Consider the following 13,756-nt stretch of genomic DNA (forward strand, 5'->3'; position numbering starts at 1 on the left):
TTTCGTATTATAAAATGGCTTTTCTCAAAAGCAGACTCAAGCAATAAAGTATTTTCTTTGTGGAATTCACATTGGGGTATATAAGTGTTCTTAAGAGGCATCGCCCTTATTAAACTCTAGTTCATAGTTCTGTGTGTGTGTATGATTTTATATGTGCGTAACTAACATGATCAGAGCAGGTTCTATTCCTCCTAGAAATATGTGTCATTCTTAGTGTTTGGGCTCCAGAAAAAGATTAATTAATCCTGGCTTTTCTACTTACATTGGACAAACTACTCACTTTTCAATGTATGATCTTTAAAATGAGGAAAATAATAGTAACGACTTTTGAAGTTGTTATGAGGACCACATGAGACAATGTGTGTTATGTGGTGGGCACGTTTTCTGCAAGAAAACATGCATGTAGGCCAGGCGAGTCAGGAGGAGGAGGGAAAATAGGATGCAGACCAGGTAATTGCAGTAGTCAATACAACATAAAAAGAAAGACTTGTTTTTATGCTTTTCCCACTACTTATAATAAGGACTTTAAATCTGCAATATAAGAGAAAACAGGGTCGCATCCTTAAGTGTAATCATAGTACTTTGTTAAAAGTCACATCCTTCAGAGACAAGTAATTGCAAAAGAAGGAAGTGAAGATGGCAGGATAGTGATAATGCTTTATGTTAAAAATGTAAGGGCTTTCAGCATAAGCAATGCTTATGAAAACCATCCTAGAAATAGCATGGGATGCCGACCTGTAAATGCCTAGCTTCCAAATAAAGCTCTTAATTTTTTTTGATATATTTATTCGAGATTTCTATTAAAGGCTACACAAGTTGAGTTAGTTTCTATTCCACTTCACAAACAGCATTCTTTAATTTCTGATAATAAATAGAACTAATACATATTTAAAGGTTCATCCCAAAATTTATATAATTTTAGAATCATATATAAAATATTAAACAAGATAGCCAGCAAAAATTTGTATACAGTGTTCCAAGTATTAAAATACATAGAAAATGCCATCTCAGTTTATAACATTGATTTTATGACTCTTAGAAAATATAATCCAAAATTGAATTTTGAAGTGTCACTGAATCTTCAGCTGGAATTTCTCCTGGCAGACACTCTCACCCTCTTCATTTTGTGAATTTTGATTTCTTTCTTAAGTGGGAATGTGTCAATCCTGAAAATAATTCCACTACAGTTATTTGCAACAACTTCTTTCTAATAGGGAAATGTTAAAACTGAAATATATATTTACTTTATGAAAAATATTTAACCCAGGGCAATATTTCTCAAACTTCCCTTTGAGTAAGAATGTTCTGGAAGAGTTGTTTAAAATGCTAATTTACTGGTTCTATCCTTGGGGATTCTGATTCCCTACAGCTGAAACAGGGCCCAGGAATGTATATTTTCTCAAGAACCCTCAGGTGATTCTGATTACAGGGGGTCTAAAGGCAACAATTAGAAAATTATTGGTCCAGGGCTACCATAGATAGTTACAGCCTATTTGTCATCAAGATAATCTTCAAATTTCAATAAAGAACCTCTTTGTTATCAACATTATTCCAAAATGTAGTAAAGGTTGATTTCTAATAAGTTTAAAAATAAATATTGCCTGTACCATGGCCTGATTTAAATCTAGTTTCTAAGTAACACTGTAAACTCTTGAGGCAAGATTCTAGTACTCACTGATCAGTGTAAATAGAGACTAAAGATAAATGCAGAGCTCCATTAAGCCAGGACTCGAAGCTAGGAATCTCACACGCACCCTCTCTTCCTTCCAGTATCGTCTTAGTTTATCTTCAGTTTAAGCTTGTTCTCCCTTCTCTTTCCCCTAACTCAGATTCTCTCACTGCCAATTTCCTCCCTCTTTATAGACTCTTAGCTTATAATCTTCTCATGGCCTACTTTTTTTTCCTCCTAGATATCTTATCCAAGGATAAAAGAGGGGAAGGTGAATCCTGGTCTTTCATAGATTTTGTGGATTAAAAGTGCTGGACTTGGAGTATACGGCTAAGAAAGAAGTGTTAGGTAAACACAGAAAGAAATTTGGATGCTTCTCTGCCCAGGCTAGATTCTTCTTTCTCCCAGTCTGCTCTAGAAATGCCTGGCTTCTTATGTTTTTCACTAAAGCAAACAAAGCCAGAGCTACATCTTCATCAGGTAAACTAAAAATCAGATCATATGGCCCGTAGGAGCTTGCTGTATTTCAATATGACTCCTTTAATATTTCATGGCTTTATTCCACAACTCTCTTTTCTTAGAAATGCATCACATCACAGAGCAAACCAAGCTTTGCTGTCTTAAGCACCAAAAATGAACCAAAGTTTGGCCAGGTGTGGTGGCTCACGCCTGTAATCCCAGCACTTTGGGAGGCCGAGGAGGGTGGATCACAAGGTCAGGAGATTGAGACCATCCTGGCCAACATGGTGAAACCCCATCTCTACTAAAAATACAAAAATTAGCTGGGTGTGGTGATGTACGCCTGTAGTCCCAGCTACTCTGGAGGCTGTGGTAGGAGAATCACTTGAACCCGGGAGGCAGACGCTGCAATGAGCCGAGATCACACCACTGCACTCCAGCCTAGTGACAGGGCGAGACTCCGTCTCAAAAAAAGACAAAAAACAAATCCAAAAATGATCCATAATTTTAGGCAAGAGGACAGCGGATAGCTTTACCTAGAATGTTGTTAGAAATATCTTTCTTTGCCTCACTTGGGACGTTTGTACCCTAAGAGTAGTGGTGTTTCTGGTGTCATCTTTAAGCAAACAAAGAATTCCATGACCCATGAAGATGACTGTTTAGGCTTCCAGACTGAGGTAATTAATGCAACTGTGGCCTAATGTACTTCCGACATCAGGATTTATGGATGACCCAGGTTTAGTCTCTTAGAAAAATCAGCTATGAGTTGAATATAGACTTGAAAGTAAAGAAGAAATAAAATATCAAAATCTTATGTTGTATTTTAAATTTCTAAAGTCTTAAGGAAGTTGTTTGTCTATGTCCATTTCAAATGGGTATAATGGTCCATGACAGGCTTTGAGAAAATAGGCTATGAGCATGAACTTCATCGTAAGTATGTTGTTAAGAGTGGCAGTGGTATTGATGTAAACATCTTTCCTCTCCTGGCATTAACAGACAGAAATGTGACTTGTAGATTCAGTCTCTCCCCACCAACACATATGTAAGCAAAATGTGAAACTCACCTCTCTGCTTACATATCTTTAGTTGATAGTTCACAGACAAGAAGTTTTGTGAGACTGAACCCTAAATGATCTGTTAATGATTTGGGATTTTAAACAGTTTGCTCTGAAAGCTGGTTCTTGTAATCAAGTTTGACATGAAAATAGCACTGTCATTAAATTCAAGGAAATACCACAGTTTAATGCTTAATCACATTAAATTTCAGATAATTTGTATGTCGTGAAGCTGTATTTTGGAAACATCGGTTGGAGCTTTAGTACTGAGCAGACCATATATCTACACAGACTCTTAGTCTCAGGGCACTTCAGTATCAAGTTGTAGTTTTGGGAAGCTGGTATGGAAAAAAACAAAACAAAACACCTGTTTATTAATTGCATAGAAATGTTTTAGGGCATACCTACATGTCATTAAAGTGGCAATGATAGCGAATAATAGGGCTACAAATACTTTCTTCTAGAACCAGTTTCTTTCTTTCAAGGGAAAAATTCTTGCCCCGTCACTTGCCTCATGAATTTCCAGGAGTGTTCCTTGCCTCTGATTTGAAGCATGTTAATGTTGTTCTTTTTCAAGCAGTTCTGATTCTTTGCCCTATACATTTCTGTGGATAGCTGTTGTCTGGGTGATGGAAGGGTAGAAATTAAATTGAATTTCTTGCAGGGTCAGTTTACGTAGTGAGTTGTGAAAGCACACTGAGTGGAAGATTTACATTTTCAAGTAAAATCATTGAAATTATGGTGAGTAAAACATATGATAAGGATATTAACATATATCTAATAGGTCACCCATACTCACGTGGGAGTTTTAGTACTTCTTAGTAATTCCATTTACTTGACACAAATGGTTGTAGCTGATTGCTCTAACCTATCACCATACCTTGAGCAAAACAACGGATGGCATTCAATAAGGAGTTAGGATCCATTAAAGAGAAGCCCATTATAATAGCTTATATAATCTACAATGCAAATGAGAACACTGTTTCAACATAAGATGAAAAAGGCAGTCTGAAAGAGGCTATTTTCTAAATTTTAAAAAAGCGCTAGTCTTGACTCCTAAGATTTCTTAAATATTTTTCAAAGTGTCAACTCTTGAATTGTGGAATATGTGTTTTGTCTTCCCACCGTAAGGATTCAAACTTCTCATAATGCACAGAAAGATCTCCAGTCAGGATCCCCCCCACCCAATACAACGTTGTGTTAAACTTCATCCAGTTGTCCAGCTAATTCTTATGCTTCTCCAATTTTACTGGATATGATGTTTTTATTGGGGTTCATGGAAGCATGGCTAATGATATCAGCAAGCTTTGTAATTTCTCACTGCCAGTTTTCTACACAACTTACACTTTTGTCACTCAAACTGCACCAAATTGCTCCAACAATTAATCTTAAAGCGCAGGAGTAGGGGGACTTTTAAATGGACCCCTTCTTGGGATTCTGTGTTAAAAACAGAAAAGTTCCCATGAGTGAAGGGGGTAAGTTAGCTTTTCCAGCCTCTGCCTCTCCCCAAGTCTCACTCTTCTCTACCACCCCCCAAAAGGAATGAATTACATTTCTCTTCGTGTCCTTTAAATGAATAGCATAGTTTGGGTGAAATTATCGGGCAATTGCATGCCTTTTATGCAGATAATGCTATTTGATGAAAGCGGTGTTTTGATCTGCTAAGGATAATACAGATCCAGGGTTGGATTCATTGGTGAGAGTAAAGCTGTCTTGTGTGATAACTTCATCTCAGCATGAGGTCAGACGGGGAAAACTGGGATGGGGGATTAAAAAATGACACAGTCGGAGCAGTATTCAGTTCCCTGCTGTGCTCCTGGCTGCACACTATAGCTTATGTTTCTGATCTGTTATGGTATTGTCTGCCTTTCTCTCTCGGAGCAGAAAGAGATTGCTTAAAACTTTTCTTTTTTCAGCTAGAGGGATTAGTTCTGTGCAGCTTTTTTAATTAAAGAAACTGTATCTTTTTCAAGGCAATTTAAAGCTGCAAGAGAAGAACCATCAACATCCATAACTTAGTACTATTATCTGTAACAAAAGTGTAAGCTCTAAATTTGATATTCAGAAATAGGGGAAAGGAGCTATAGAATTCTGTTGTATTTTTAACCTTCAGTGGTTGCTCCAATCCCTAAATGAAGAATAGTAAATAAATTATTTTGTATAAGTCCTGAATATGTTTCTATAAGTAACTTTCAGCCTCTTTGCTTTTTTAGCTTAGCTGAGCTTGCTTAATTAAATCTTCATGATGATAGCGAAGTGCACTTGAAAATGGTGTAAGAGGAAATAGATTTGACTATATATCCTCTTCTTTACCCAGAGATCATTTTTAAACATTTCCATTCTACTGAAAGTGATAACAGTAGAAAATGTCTGCTTAATATGGGCAATTTGCATTTAAACAGTGCAAAGTACAACATTATGGTACTTTATCACGACAAATCTTTCCATTTGTGATAAGCGGTCATCATCTTTATTAATCTGAGGGGAGCATGGATTGAATCTATCCAAAGTGATGATGAATTTGTCAGGACATATACATTTGAGTTGAATTTATAGCTCAATTTAACCCAGGTTAATGTCGAAAATCCTCAAATGTTTCCAATAAGGCCCATATGGTTATCACTTTACAAAGCACACAGGCTCTGCGCTTCAGTTGCAACATACACATCTCCAACTAAATTCCATGCCAGATCAATTAGAAACAGTCCTCCTGAGCAGACAGGAACAAACAGAGATTGTTTCCCCAATACCAGCTGAACCCTTGTCTTGAAGAAATGAAAAGCAGTCATCTTAGGCGCTGCACTTCTTACCACTGAAAATCCAAAGGCAAGGTAGAAGACAATAGGGTTTTATAAATAATGTCATATTTAATATAAAAACGTGAGTATCTACACGTTACAGGTGCTTGCTACAATTTGTTTCCAAATTTCGATAAATATCATATCCTACTGAAAAAGAGAAAACCAAAATTTGATCTCTTTGCCTTTTCTCATTGTTTTTGTCTTTACTTTAAATTATGTTTCTGAGGAAAGTCAACCAAGGTCAAAAGTGGTTCGTTGTAATGACCAGAATTTTAAAATGATGTCCCATTAAAAACTTGATGGTAGAGAAGAAAAAAGTGTACTTAAATACATTTTCGAGGTAAATTTTATTTATGACTTACCCCTATTTAAAAAAGAAAGTCAGAAGGGCTAAAAACAATGAAAATATTTTATTCGTATATCCACTCATTCATTCAACAAACATTTATTGAGCAGCTCCTATATGCCAGCCCATGGGCTAGGCTTGTGTTTCCAAAGAGGCATAAGGTTGAGCCCCCACACTCCAAGAGTGCTCAGCTATTAGGAAAGACCTATACAAAAAACAGTGCCATCCTTTATTACACGCAGAAAACACAGTGGAAGCACTGCCAAGGAAGGAGAGTATCACTGATAGGTGCTTTAAAAGCTGTGTGTTCTAGGGGCTCCAGATGCAGGGCATTCCAGACTAAGAGGTCACCAAAGGGAGGAGAAAGAGTAGGGCACTTCTGGGAAATAAAAAGATGTTCAATTTGTCTGATACTGAATTATAGTCACTTGATGCCTATATTTTTAACCTATATTTACAAGTTAACATATAAGCTGGAACCTAAAATATCTAAAGGGTGTTGTTTTACTAAAAAATTGTCCTGTAATGTCACCATTTTATCATAAACCTTGCCAGCAGCTAATGCCTACCTTGAGTACACTATATACGCTTCTCACTGAAAAGTTGTTTATAGAAAATATGACAGATTTTAAAAGGCACTCCATGGTAACTCTTAGTTATAAAGGTTCCAACTTTCAGTGTGGAATAATGTAGCAAGTTTTAAACACATTCACAGAGCTAAACCAAAACCGAAAGTTCCACATGTTAAAAGATGCTGGTGTTCAAAATGCTTTGCAAAACCTGGAGTCTTTTATGAGGCTCCAGCCAAAGCAAGGGAGCCCTTGGGTGGTGCTATGCAAATGCTTTTTCACCGAAGGTTGGAGCCACGAATAGGCCAGGTTTATGCCATGGAATACAAGCAAATGTACTGGAGAAGCATGGTCCCAGTTAAAGGTTGCTTCGTCTCATCACCAGTCCATTCAGTGGCTCCAAAATGCATGCACATTGAGAGAGGCTTATCTTGCTTTAATTAAGATAATGAAAACATATTTTCCTCTACAAACAGTCATTTAATTTTATGACTTTGTCAGTGATCGAATTAAAATATTTGTTTTATAGTTCCCTCAATCTAACAGCCAAGGGATAAGTTATTTTTTGTCAGTGGGGGGAAAACCCCACCCAATAATATCTTTAAGGCTACTTGAGAGACTTACATGTAAAATTTAAGTTTTAGTGTTGTTCACTGTGAAGCTATTTGTGTAAGGCAAACACCTCAGGTGCCTAGAATTTGGGGTTTGCTCAGTGGCTACCAGCCTTTAGCCTGTGTTCTAAAGTGGCCCATCACCTATTTGCTGTTCTCAGTTGAGACATAACCTTCTTTTGGGCATATGTGGGTGACTGGCTTTCCTGGTCCTGAGGGGTGAGCTGGAAGGTCTAGGTACCTGAGATTTGGCTCCCCTGGCCATTTCTACCCCGTTCCTCATCGTTCCTAGGGTCTCCTGAGTGGGAGAGGTTGCAGCCGGCGCAGCCACTGGGTTTGAACCCAGCAGGCAGGCCTCAGGCCTCAGGTTTGCTAGAGCAGATGGAACAAAGTCCAAAGAATAGGTAAACTCGAGTGATGTCCACAAGTCTCCTTGGAGAGCCTAATACCTGCCTCACCCGGCGGGGCGGTCCCCTTCTGCACGCCTGAAAGCCTCGCGTGTCAAAGGAGGAAGTGGCTGCGGAGACCGTCGAGTCTGCACGGGAGAGAGGCACAAACAGCTGCTACCCGGCCCCTTCAGGTCCAAGCTGGCTCTTCAGGACAGGAGAAAACGGACAGCCCCCAAAGGGGAGAAAGGGAAGGCGCATGTGATGCTGACTAAAATGGACAGGTGTCACCTTCAGGTGGGCAGCGCCACTTGGCAGAGACTTGGCCCACAGGGAGGCGGTGGAGCAGCAGGGCAGGGTGCTGTTGGCCTTGCCTCAGTAGTGGGGCAAGAGCCTGGCTCCTCTTCCCCAAAATGAATCCGGAGGTTCCGCCCATTTTTTTCCCCCTAAGGACTTTTTAGAGGCTTGCAAAGGCCCCAGGCATGCGTTCCTAAGAGTAGGGCTAGGCGAGGGGAGCTGGGCCACATTTTCCTTGTGGAGAGCTGCGCATCTGTGTGACAAGAGGGGCCCACGGGAGGGCGACGCCGCCAGCTCCGTCCCATTATCCCGAGCACTACCGGCTGCGTTCACACCGCGAAGTCACCAGCTGCGCCGGGCAGAGTTTGCTGAGAGGGGCCAGAGGCTTGCAAAACAGACAGCGATGTCTTGCATTTCTTCTCTCGCTCCAGTTTTTATTGCTGTGGAGGGCACGGCGTGAGCTGCCCGCCATCCCCGCCCTCTCTTGACAACAGCTCAGTGAGGCAAAAAGCATGATGGTCACGTAGCGAGCTGCCTCTCTGCTTTCCAGGGATTCATTTGAAGGAGGAAGCGTGTAGTAGTTTGGCACTGCACAACATCAGCTTTTCCTAACGGCCTCAAATGATGGAACTTCTTTGTATGAGAGACAGACCCAAATTTAACACACGTAAGCTGCCTGGATTACAGGCGCAGGCAGATGTAGAGGAGGACCCCTGCGCGCTTTGTCCACCAGCGACGCCTGGCATAGAGTGCGCAGGGCCGTATTAATGAGTTCTAGAGCATTTTTTTTCTATATTGCAAGCATAGTGTAAATGTTCAGCATTGCATACTGAAAAACTTTGAATCTCATGTAAGAAGGAACTGGGCTAGAGACAGGAGCCAAGATTTATTGCCATTTCTAAGTTTTATGAGTTCTATTGTTTCCTACCTTTATTACCAGCGTTAGCTGTAATGAGGATTCTAGGAAAAAAGAGCTGGAAAAAAGCAGCATCCCCCAACTACCACAATGTAGCACTTCAGTTCTGGCCTCTTTAGGATTGGGGCAGTGTCTCATCTCTATTGTGTATTCCTAGATAGTAGGAGGGAGTCTCACTTACATACTTACAAAAGTTTTAAAGACCTAATACTTTTGTGTGCGTGTGGGAACTGGGCCACAAAAGTGCTTTATGAAAGAGTTTCCTTACGGTCATGTCCGGATTCAAATTTCAAGTAGTTTGCATGCTCTTCATGTAATATCTGGGACATATCTTCATAATTAACAAGCTTTTTTTTTTTTTTTTTAATAATGAGAATGGTTAGAATGAGTGGGGGATATCATTAATTCGCCCCCATGACCTTATCTTTTTCAAGTGTGAAATTCAGTGGCAGAAGGAGATGGATCTATCCCAGGGTGACTCTAGATTCTTCCCGCAAGGATGTGCGTGTGCTGCTTTCCATCAGTAGTGCCCCGAGAGCCGGGTCGGGTTCGCTTACTACCAAGACTTCTCTACTTAACGCGCTGCGCTCGGGCAGTTAGCAACTTCGGGAACACGGGCTGTGGGTCTGGGCACACTAGTTCGAGTTTAGGGATTCTCCTCCCTTCTAGCCCAAACTTTGGAGAAACTATCATAAAGGTTCAGGCTTTCCTAGGAGGCGTCGTCCGTGTTCTCCCAGTGCTCGATCTGTTTCTGGTTCTGCACGGCAGTTAAAAATGCAAGTGGACTTCCTAACGGCCAAGTACAGATACAGGTCGGCGGAATCCTCCGCTCTGAAGCTGAAAGTGGACGGTGGCGCGAGGAGGCTGGGAGCGCACCAGTCTCCGCCACGCTTCCAAGGACAGGTCGGCGGCGGCCGGGGCAGGCCTGGTCGCCGGGTCTCAGCCCTCCACCGGCGGACTGCAGGTCCCAGGGGAAGGCGGGGAGATGCTCGGGCGCCCACGGGGGAGTCGCACGCACTCGGCAGTCCCAAGCGCGCATGCCCCACCTCTGCCACCGCCCCGTCCCGGACCCGAAAGGAGCCTGAAGGATCCCACGGACCGCCGAGCCAGAGAGCGGTTCTGCTCAGGTCGCCCATTCGGAGCTACAAAACTCTGGAACTTCCAGCAGTTTCGGAAGCTCCGGGGGAGGACTTTCCTGCAGATAGGGGGCGGGGGCTGGGGAGCGGGGAGCCGGGTGCCAGCGCTGCGGTGGGTAGAAAGTGGCAGTGTCTTGGGAGGAGCAGCAAACTTTTTTTTCCCTCCCACAGCAAACAAAATCGAGGCAGGGACAGTGTTCGGCTGCTAATCTGAGGGGAGAATGGAGAAGAAGGAAGAGTAGTAAAAGCGGGGAGTGGAGCCTTCGGAGGACTCCCGGGTCCGCCCCGGCAAGGTGATGCTGGGCGGAGGCCTAGGTGCTTGAAGCCAGGGGACAGACAATTGTTCTGCTACAGTGCCGAATGGGGCTGGTAAGGAAGTCTGAGTGTTTACTGCCTCCCTTCCCTGTCCAAAGGTCATTTGCGCTTTTCGGTCTCGGACGAAAGGACACTGTGGAAAGGAAGGCGCGGGTCATTTTCAGAGGCTCTGCAAAGGACGGGCCGCCTACCGGGGGTGGAAATCCTTAATTACACCCTTCTGCCTCGGAATCCGTCTTCCTGGCAGTGTCTTGCACTCCCACCTCCTCGGGTGACTCAGCTGACCTGAAATGCCCACCCTACGGAAGATCAAGAAAAGTAGTTTTCTAAGAAGGTTAGAGGTTTGATTACACAGAGAAGTGTTTCCACTTAAGTCCAAAGCAATTACCCGCCCCCTCCCCCAGGGCCGCCTCGCCGCCACCCGTAGCAGAAAAGGACAGACCCCCACGCACGTACCCCCGCACTTTGTTGGTGCGTGTGAATTTCAAATGGCGCAGTAAGTTCATTAGTGTTTGCAATCAGCGGCGGGCAGACCCCTCATCAGAGCCGAAAGCCGGCAAGAGCCATTCATCAGCTTGAAGTGTTATTCACGGATGACCCCTAAATCACGGCGAGAGTAGTAGAGGCACTGATTGGTCACAGCATGGGAGCCTCGGTGCTTTCCCGAACCCGACGCGGCCGGGAGGAGGGAAGGAGGGAGGGGCGGCGAACGTGGTTCAGTCCGGCAAATCCCATTTGACAGAAAAAGGCAGTAAACGGGGAATCTCTTTTTTTGAATAAAGAAGAAGAAATAAAGTACCTGTCATCTTGACAAGTGGCGGAGCAGAGGAGTCAAGGATTATAAATGATCACAGCCAGGTCCAGCTCGCCCCGTGATTGGGCTCTCCCGCGATCTGCACCGGGGGAAGCGCATGGTAGGCTCCTCTCCTTTCCTCCTCTCCCTCGCACACTCCCGCACACACACACACACACACACACACACACACGGACACGTGTACGCGCCCGGGCTCGGGCACACTCGGCCCGGCGCGTCCCCCACCGCACAATTACGGTCCTGGATGCCGCTCCCCGGCCAGGCGTCCCGGGGGCCTCCTCACCTGGCCCTTCTCGCCTTCCTCCTCCCTCGCCTCCCCGGTCCTCCCGCTCGCGGGCCGAGCCCCGAAAACTCCGGCCCGGCCTGGTCCGCCGCCTTGGAGGAGGCTGGAAGGGCCGGCGGGCGGGGAGAGGGGGAGCGCGGGGGAGAGAAAGAAAGTGAACTCATTGGCGCGCCAGCGCCCTCCCCTCCCGCGTCCCGGGGCCGCGCGGCCGGGGGCGGGCAGGGAAGGAAGTTGTAACACTCGCGCCCCCTCCCCGCCCCCGCCCCGCCGGCGCCCGCTCCCCGCTCCCTCGGCGGGGCCCCCCTCCCCCGCGCCCGGCTCCTTTGAATTTGGCCCGGCGCGGTGTGCGCGCGGCTCGGGCGGACGCGGCGGCTGCTGCCGGGGAGCGAGCCGGCGGCGCGGGCGAGCCGAGCGCGGTAAGTGCGGCGCCGCCGCCGGCGCGCCCTCCTTCCTTTCTGGGGTCCTAGTGCCGGGCCGCGGCGCCGGGAGCGGGCGAGCGCGAACCGGGACGGCGCGTGGCTGCTACTGGCCCCGGGAGGCGGCGGGCGCGGGGGCATCTCCCCGGCGCGCGGGCTCTCTCCGCCGTCCGGCCTCCCAGTCCCCGCCCCGCCCTCGCGCCCACCACCTCCGGCTGCCGGCTCAGGTGGGAACTTCGCCGGCGCCTCTCGCCCGAGGAGCCAGGCGCCGTGCCCCGGTTCTGGGGAGCCCCGGGGCCCCCGAGGAGGGCAGCCCGGAGGCTGGGCGCCCGGTGGGGGCGGGGAGGGGAGCCCGCCTGGTCCTCTTCGGCCCCCACTGTGTGGCGGGGCCCCGTGTCCTCTGCGGGGGCGTCTTGACAGGATCCTGTGGGGCTTCCAGCGAGCGGAAAGCCCCGGGATGTCACCGCTTTCCGGGGCAGGCAGGGGAGAGAAGGCTTCTGCAGCGACCAGGGAGCCAAGTTGGAAAGGAGTGAAGGAGGGAGAGTGAGGGGCGAGGGGTAACGTGGGGAGTGGTGGATCACGGCTGAAACTTGATCGGGAAACTCTGGATGGGGCTGGAAACACACACAAAATATCCTGAGCTGGGCGTTTCAAAAATTACGAATTTATGAGCCTGCAACTGAGATTCTAAGTCCCTCTTGTGTTTTACAACCGATTACAAAGAGCTTCACATATTTTAGGTTGAGGCGGGTTGTGTCTGATTGATCTTTGCTGAGCATCTTACTATGCAGCTTGGATTCCATTCTTACTGCCTCACCTTTAAGGTAGCTGGAGTGGTAACTTGTTAATTTTTATTGTGGAGGGAGGATAAGTACTTGTACCGTGTAATACATTACATACGTGTGTTTTCCGAAGTCATTGTAATTTGGAGGTAGAGAAAAGTTTCCAGGTATGTGTGAGGAGGTGCAATGGAAATGAAAGGCTGAGAGCTGTCCTAGACTTTTTACAGGGTCCCAAACGGCTGGAATGCCCGAGAACAGGACTGTCTCTTCATCATGCTCTATTTCTTATCTTCTGACAATGTATTTTGTCAAACATTGGTAGACTCTGGCAGAATTCACTGGGTGGTCTTTTCACTGGAAATAGAAATATGTTGAGGCATTACCTTTCCCTTCTCTTGTCAAAAGAAAAAAGGTGGATATGGCATCTCTGGAAAGCTTGGAAGAGTATCACAAAAGATGATATTGCAACTGAACAGAATTTGGTGATTTGACTCCCTTAGTGAATTTGTTTAAAATAATGATGCATATCCCTTTTTCCCGGTTGCCTACTTGGAGAAGTATTTGTAGTCTTTAGGGTATTAATATATTGAGAACAGACTGACTTTAGAATTAAGAGCAACTGTGTGATAATAATTCATTATCTATTTTAATATTTCAATTAAAACACAAGATTTTATAAATTCAACAATCTTGCTTTGTGCATTCCTTAATACACTTTTAATTATCTAGAACTTCGAGCATGTATATCTTAATATATGAAATTCTTGTATGAGCCCTGAAAGTTTCTATTTTTAATTCTAAATGCAGAGCAAATATTTAATTCTTGATCTAAGAGTGAGAGGTTAGTTCAGTAATAAGACTTGCTAATCCCACTTTAAAATGTCATGGCATTCACAAATTA

At 45.1% G+C, this 13,756-nt stretch overlaps 1 protein-coding gene and 1 long non-coding RNA gene across 6 annotated transcripts in view; one reads left to right on the forward strand and one right to left on the reverse strand.

The window, feature by feature from the left end:
• LOC144340876 (uncharacterized) overlaps window positions 1-11,505 on the reverse strand; it is a 60,548-nt gene extending 49,043 nt beyond the window's left edge. The window contains exon 1 of the long non-coding RNA XR_013417386.1: window positions 11,360-11,505. This is a non-coding gene — a long non-coding RNA (uncharacterized LOC144340876). The remainder of the gene's footprint in view (window positions 1-11,359) is intronic.
• The window catches only part of TENM3 (teneurin transmembrane protein 3), a 659,662-nt gene continuing 657,208 nt past the window's right edge, over window positions 11,303-13,756 (forward strand). For 4 of the 5 annotated variants that reach the window (XM_078001693.1, XM_078001694.1, XM_078001695.1 and 1 more), the window contains exon 1: window positions 11,876-12,073. The gene's annotated coding sequence lies outside the window, so the exon portion shown is untranslated. 5 annotated transcript variants of the gene reach the window in all.

This window comes from Macaca mulatta, chromosome 5 (genome assembly GCF_049350105.2).
Source record: "Macaca mulatta isolate MMU2019108-1 chromosome 5, T2T-MMU8v2.0, whole genome shotgun sequence".
NCBI classification, from domain to species: domain Eukaryota; kingdom Metazoa; phylum Chordata; class Mammalia; order Primates; family Cercopithecidae; genus Macaca; species Macaca mulatta.